This window comes from Myxine glutinosa, chromosome 4 (genome assembly GCF_964187855.1).
Source record: "Myxine glutinosa chromosome 4, kmMyxGlut1.1, whole genome shotgun sequence".
NCBI lineage: Eukaryota > Metazoa > Chordata > Myxini > Myxiniformes > Myxinidae > Myxine > Myxine glutinosa.
This window is the reverse complement of record NC_136264.1, coordinates 11659612-11666765: the sequence shown is the minus strand read 5'-3', so window position 1 is coordinate 11666765 and position 7154 is coordinate 11659612. Positions and strand designations below refer to the sequence as shown.

The following is a 7154-nucleotide window of genomic DNA, read 5'->3' as shown; positions in this document are numbered from 1 at the left end:
CAGGAGAGCCAGGAAACTATCTCTCTACTCTCAAGACCAAACTCTCAAACCTGTCTTCCTCCTCCAAATCCTGGTGGCATCTTTTCAAATCTGTTTCTGGTGTTTGTTCCCCCTCCATCCCCTCCCTTACATCAAACGACTACACAGCTGACTCCACACATGAAAAATATGAATGCCTAAACTCTGTGTTTGCCTCTAAATCTTGTGTCCCAAACCCATCTCTCTGTACCCACCGTACCCAGTCATACGCAGCTGCTCCTGGACTCTGTGTCCTTCTCTCCTGACAAGGTGGAGAAGTTTTTGTCAATCCTCGACTCTGATTCTGCAACTGGACCAGACGGCATCAGCCCATGGGCCTAAAAATCCTGCTCTGCCACTCTATTTCACACTCTGTCTGTTCTCTTCACCCTTTCTTTTGCTCAAGATCATCTGCCATCTGCTTGGAAATCAGCCAACATCACCGCTTTACACAAAAAAGGTACAAAAACAGATCCTTACAACTACAGACCAATCAGCCTGCTCCCAATAATCAGTAAGGTCATGGAATCCATCATTGCTTCTGATATCAAATCCTTCCTCTTCTTCAATGGTGCTCCTGACTGTCTCCACGGTGGAGCCTTTGATGTACATTGGGGAATGGTCAGCGAGGGCCTTCTTGAAGTCCACAGTAATCTCTTTTGTTTTATCCACATTAAGAGACAGATTATTGTTACTGCACCAGACTGATAGCCACTGCACCTCCTCTCTATATGCTGACTCATCATTGTTGCTGATGAGACCCACCACTGTCATGTCATCAGCAAACTTGATGTGGTTTGAACTGTCCTTGGCAGCACAGTCATGAGTCAGCAATGTGAACAACAGTGGGCTGAGCACACAGCCCTGGGGGGAACCGGTGCTCAGTGTGGTGATGCTGGAGATGTTATTTCCGATCGGGACTGTCTGAGGTCTCTCGGTCAGGAAGTCCAGGATCCATTACAGAGGGAGGTGTTCAAGCCCAACAGGCCCAACTTTCCTCTCAACTTCTCAGGGATAATTGTGTTAAATGGTGAACTGAAATAAATAAACAACATGAAAGGAAGATGATATGGGGTCCTCAGTGGACCGGTTAGGGCAATGTGCAAACTGGAGGGGGTCTAGTGAGGTGGGGTGTCTGGTTTTCATGTGGCCCATGACTCTCCCCTTGAGGCACTTTATAATAATTGAAGTGAGTGCCACAGGGCGATAGTCATTGAGGCAGGTCACTGTTGACTTCTTTGGCACTGGTATGATGGTGGTGGCCTTAAAGCATGCTGGGACAACTGCCTGGCTCAGGGAGATGTTGAATATGTCTGTGAGGACATCTGCTAGCTGGTCTGCACATTCCCTGAGTGCACGACCAGGTATACCGTCAGGTCCAGCAGCCTCGCGTGGTTTGACTCTGGATAGGGTTCTCCTGACGTCAGCTGTGGACTGACAGAGTACCTGATAATCGGAAGGAGGGGTGGTCTTCCTCGCGGGCATGTCGTTCAGCGCATCAAACAGTGCGTATAAGTAATTCAGCACATCCGGGAGGGAGGCATCACTATCGCAGGCATGTGGTGTGGTCTTGTAGTCGGTAATGGCCTGAATGCCCAGCCACATGCGCCGCGTGTCTCTAATGTCTAGGAAATGGCCATGGATTTTCCGTGCATACGCGCGCTTTGCCTCCCTAATGGCACGGGACAGGTTGGTCCCCGCTGGTCTGAGGGCTGCCTTGTCACCTGATTTGAAGGCAGCATCACGGGTTTTCAGAAACGCACTGTCCTCTGTAATCATCCATGGCTTCTGGTTGGCTCGTGTGATGATGAACTTAAAGACAGTGACATCATCTATGCACTTGCTGATGTAACCAGTCACAGATACCACATACTCCTCCAAGTTAGTGAGATGACCATAGGTTCCAGTATCGTAGAATGCCATATGAAGCCATGTTCCAGTATCGTAGAATGCCATATGAAGCCATCCATGTTCCAGCATCGTAGAATGCCATAGGGCCTCAGTTCTGCACCAAGTGCATTTCAGAAGTCTCTTCGGTCCTGTTTGGTATTGAGGGGACCCTCAACCTCCTCTGACGTCATCTATTGGAAAAACAAAGCAGAACAAGGCCAACGGCTGGATGGGGTGTTGTCACAACTAATGAAGTACAACTTGACGCTGAATGAGGAAAAGTGTACCTTTGCAGCATCAGAGATTTACTTCTTAGTATATCATGTGATAGCCAATGGGTTGTACCCGACGCAGGACAGCATCGAAGCAGTTAGGACTCCTACCCGGTTTAAGTGTAAAAAAAAAAGCTTGCATCATACCGCAGGACGACAAACTTCTACCTCAAGTTTTTACCCAACTACGCGGAGATCGCTGAACCTCTTCGTAAACTACTGCGCAAGGATGTGCCCTGGGAATGGACTCGTACCCAGCAGTGCGTCATGCTGAAGGAGAAGGTCACATCTCCTCCATTCCTCGCACATTTTGATCCTAATGCAAAAATGACCATCATGACAGATGCATCAGGTACGGCAGTGGGAGCGGTACTTTCACAATGGATCACAGGCGGCGAAAGGCCTTTAGCATTCGCAACTCGCACACTTTCGGAGACTACACAGAGGAACATGAAGCGTGTATCATGTAGCTACGCATGCAAACACTGGAACGTCTTTCTGTATGGCGGACCATCAAGCAATGACAACACTACTCGCTACATCGGGATGTGGCCATCGACCACTTAAAACTTACAGGTGGTCAGAACGTCTCTACCAGTATGACTTTGAGTTTGACATAGAATACTTGGCTGGGTCCCATAATCAAGTGACGGACATGCTCAGTCAGATAACCCGAGTAGCAAGTAGGTATGGAGAGCAAAGATGGACAGAGTTGGGTGGGGGGTTGAGGACTTTTAGTTGGGAGGAGGTGGAGCGTGGGGGGGGGGGGGGGTGGGGGGCATGTCGGAGTTGTGGTGGAGAGGGGGTTTAAAGGCTTGGAGTGGTGGAGGGCAGTAGGTAAGCGCGGGAACACATGGTCGGCCTTGTTCCGCCCAACGCGGCCTCACCGTGCGACTCGCATCTACTACCTACTCCATGCAGTCATCGCCCACCAGCTTACTCCCATGTCCACACTGGTAAAGTCTCCAAAGTCTACTTCGTCCGACTGCTCGCCCACACACTCCCTCTCCCCTGCCGCTTCTTCCTCTTCATGTCCCCCACCGGCAGTGACGTCACCTCCCACTTCACGAACTACTGTAAAATCCCTCGAAAACTTTAAGTGCTGTCGGACGTCGGACGAAGTACTGCCTGAAGTACATTAAACTGAAAGAAATTTGGAGAAATTCTGACATCACTAAGTCAAATTTTACTTGTGGAACTGAGTGAAGATCTACTGTAATCGAAATACCCCACAATGATGTAATGGCATGACCCTTCCTGCCCCTCCTGAAGAGAACGGGTGTATCTCGTCTCTCACAAACGGATTTCTATTTTTAGTATTCACTTTCCTGTGGCGGACACAAAAGCCCACTGGCGTGGTGACATCATTCCGCGCACCAAGTGGGCGGTGGCCACGCCCGAGGGGTAGGCGTGGCCTCATGATATACACCGGGCGCCCAGCCCGGAGCAGTTCAGTGTTACAGTGTGCTCTTACAATAAAGACGTTTATATGTTACCGCTTGTCCGCTTCCTCCTTGCTCACAAGCAGCGCGCGTAACGCCGCGCTTTACTGGTGACCCTCGACGTTGGATCTGCCGTAGCGATCCTTCCGAACACGACGCCATTGCAATGGCCAACGACAAGGCAATGGCGATCAAACTTCCCGAATTTTGGGAGGCCCAGGCCGAAGTCTGGTTCGTTCAAGCCGAAGCCCAATTTCAGCTTCGGCGCCTCACCAACGACGACATGCGCTACTGCCATGTCGTCGCCTCCCTCGGGCCCGGCACGGCCGCTCGAGTTGTGTCCGTCCTTCGCCACCCACCGGACGGCCACAAGTACGAGGCACTCAAGCGACTACTCCTAGCCACGTTCGGCCTCAGACGACGCACGGGCCGACCGCCTCCTGGATCTCCCCGAGCTCGGTGAGACGCGCCCGTCGGTCCGAATGGACCATATGCTGTCACTGTTGGGCGACGAAGCCCCCGGTTCGCTATTCCGGGCGCTTTTCCGGCGTCAACTTCCAGCGCAGGTTCGCCTCGCGTTGGCTGGGACCGAGCTAACGGAGCCCCGAGCATTGGCAGCCGAGGCGGACAGGTACTTCGCCGCTTCGGACACGAGGGCGAGCGTCGGCGTGGCCGTCACGGCCCTCGACGCTGATGTTCAGCAGCATGTTCCACAGCATCAGCTTCTACAGCATACGCAGCATGCTGATACGCACCTCGTGAACGCCGCCACGCCCCGCCCACCGCCGCGGCGAAAACCGCCACCGCGGGGAAACCCGCCAACTCCACCGGCCTGGCGGAGCCAGCCGCGCTCCTCCAGCTCCACCACCTGGTGCTGGTTCCACGCCAAGTTCGGCCACGAAGCTCGGCGGTGTCATCCGCCGTGCTCCTTCAACGGGTCGGGAAACGCCCGGGCCGGCGCTCAATAGTGGCGATGAGCGCCGGCCGTTCGAGCAGCCTGCTGTTCATAACGGACACCTTCTCCAGGCGCCGTTACCTGTGCGACACGAGAGCGCAGGTGAGTGTCATTCCCGCCGGCACGTCAAACAAGCACGCCGCGGGTGGGGGCCCCGCGCTGCTTGCCGCGAACGGGACGCCCATCCGTACGTACGGAAAACGCTGCCTCTCTCTGCGGTTTGGAGGGCAGGTTTTCCGATGGACGTTCGTCACCGCCGACGTGCCCATGGCACTGCTTGGCGCGGACTTCCTGTGCGCTAATGGGCTCCTGGTCGACGTCAAGCGCAGACGTCTTGTCCAGGCCGAGACGTTCAGCTCGCTCGCTTGTGCGTTGCCCAGCTCAACGAGCGGCTTGCCAAGCGGCTTGCCGAACGATTCGGTTCCGGCCACGTTGGTCTGTACGCTTCCGGCAGCGGACGCATTCACCCGCCTCCTCGCCGGCTTCCCGGCCCTCACGCGGCCCACCTTCTCGGCGGGGGCCGTCAAGCACGGGGTGGCCCATCACATCCCCACCGTCGGGCCACCGGTCTACGCCCGGGCACGCCGCCTCGAGCCGACGAAGCTGGCGGTGGCAAAAGCGGGGTTCGCTACCCTGGAGCGACTCGGCATCGTTCGGCGCTCAGAGAGCGCTTGAGCGTCGCCGCTGCACATCGTGCCGAAGCCCGGCGGGGGATGGCGACCGTGCGGGGACTATCGCCGTCTCAATGACGCCACGACTCCCGACCGCTACCCCGTCCCCCACATTCAGGACTTTTCCGCCCGTTTGGCGGGCAGGTCCTTCTTCTCGAAGGTGGACCTCATAGGCGGCTACCATCAGGTCCCCGTCAGGCCGGAGGACGTCCCGAAGACGGCGGTCATCACGCCATTCGGACTCTTCGAGTTCCTGCGCATGCCCTTCGGTCTGAAGAATGCGGCTCAGGCGTTCCAGCGACTGATGTACAGCGTCCTGCGCGACTTGGATTTTGTCTACGTCTACCTGGACGATATCCTCGTCGCCAGCGCGTCCCGCGAAGAGCACCTACGCCACCTCCGCACGCTCTTCGAACGCCTGGGCCAGCATGGCCTGATTGTGAACCCCGCAAAGTGCCGGTTCGGCGCCGCCACAATCGATTTTCTGGGGCACCGTGTCACCAGGCACGGAGCCGTCCCCCTGCCGGCCAAGGTGGAGGCGGTGAAGGGGTTTCCGCACCCCCGCACGATCAGAGGGCTGCAGGAGTTCCTGGGCATGGTGAACTTTTACCATCGGTTCCTGCCCCGTATCGCCCAGCTCCTGCGCCCCCTGCACGAAGCTCTCCGAGGTAAGCCGGGCAAAGGCGACGTTACCTGGACCGAGCAGATGGACACGGCGTTCACGGGCGCGAAGCTCGCCTTGGCTAACGCCACCATGCTCGCGCACCCGGCGCCCGATGCACCGATCGCCCTCACCACCGATGCCTCGGACTACGCGGTGGGCGCGGTGCACGAGCAATGGGTGCGCGGAGCTTGGCAACCGCTGGCGTTCTTTAGCCGGCAGCTTCGCCCGCCCGAACGCCGTTACAGTACCTTCGACCGCGAGTTGCTCGGACTTCACTTGGCGGTCAGGCACTTCCGCCATCTGCTCGAGGGCCGTGCGTTCACTGCCTTCGTCGACCACAAGCCGCTGATCTTCGCGATGGGCAAGGTCACCGAGCCGTGGTCGGCCCGGCAGCAGCGTCACCTCTCGGCCGTGTCCGAGTACACGACGGACATCCAGCATGTCACGGGGAAGGACAACCCGGTGGCGGATTGCCTTTCCCGGGCCGTCGCCCACGCAGTCCACCTCGGCATCGACTATGCCCGGATGGCAGCGGACCAGGCCGCTGACCCTGACGTCCAGGCCTTGCGGACCGCCGTCACGGGCCTCCGCGTCACCGAGGTGCCGTTCGACGGCGCGGGCGCGGCCCTCTTGTGCGACGTCTCCCTCGGGCGTCCTCGCCCCATCGTGCCCGCGGGCTGGCAGCGCCAGGTGTTTGACGCCATCCACGGCCTGTCCCACCCGGGCGCGAGGGCCTCCCAAAGGCTCATCGCCGACAAGTTCGTCTGGCATGGCCTCCGGAAGGCCGTCCGCGGCTGGGCCAGGACGTGCCTCGCGTGCCAGCGCGCCAAGGTGCACCGGCACACCCAGGCCCCGTTGGCCCCGTTCAAGGTGCCGGAACGCCGGTTTGACCACATCCACGTGGACCTGGTGGGACCTCTGCCCCCCTCGCGGGGTTTCACCTACGTCCTCACCATGGTGGACCGCACCACCCGGTGGCCGGAGGCCGTGCCCTTGGCGTCGACAACGGCGGCCGATGTCGCGCAGGCTTTCATCGCCACCTGGGTCGCCCGGTTCGGCGCCCCCTCAGACATCTCATCCGACCGCGGCCCCCAGTTCACCTCGGAGCTCTGGGGGGCGGTTGCGCAGGGGCTCGGGGTCCGGCTGCACCGAACCACGGCCTACCACCCCCAGGCTAACGGCCTGTGTGAGCGATTTCACCGCTCATTGAAGGCCACGCTCCGGGCCACCCTCCGCGACGGC

At 58.1% G+C, this 7154-nt stretch overlaps 1 protein-coding gene across 2 annotated transcripts in view; it reads left to right on the top strand.

Annotated features, from left to right (window-relative positions):
- The first annotated feature begins 342 nt into the window (after positions 1-342).
- Positions 343-7154, top strand: part of LOC137424435 (dual specificity tyrosine-phosphorylation-regulated kinase 2) — a 97753-nt gene continuing 90941 nt past the window's right edge. The window contains exon 1 of one of the 2 annotated variants that reach the window (XM_068111890.2): positions 343-478. The gene's annotated coding sequence lies outside the window, so the exon portion shown is untranslated. The remainder of the gene's footprint in view (positions 479-7154) is intronic. The other variant, XM_068111889.2, reaches the window with a different exon arrangement.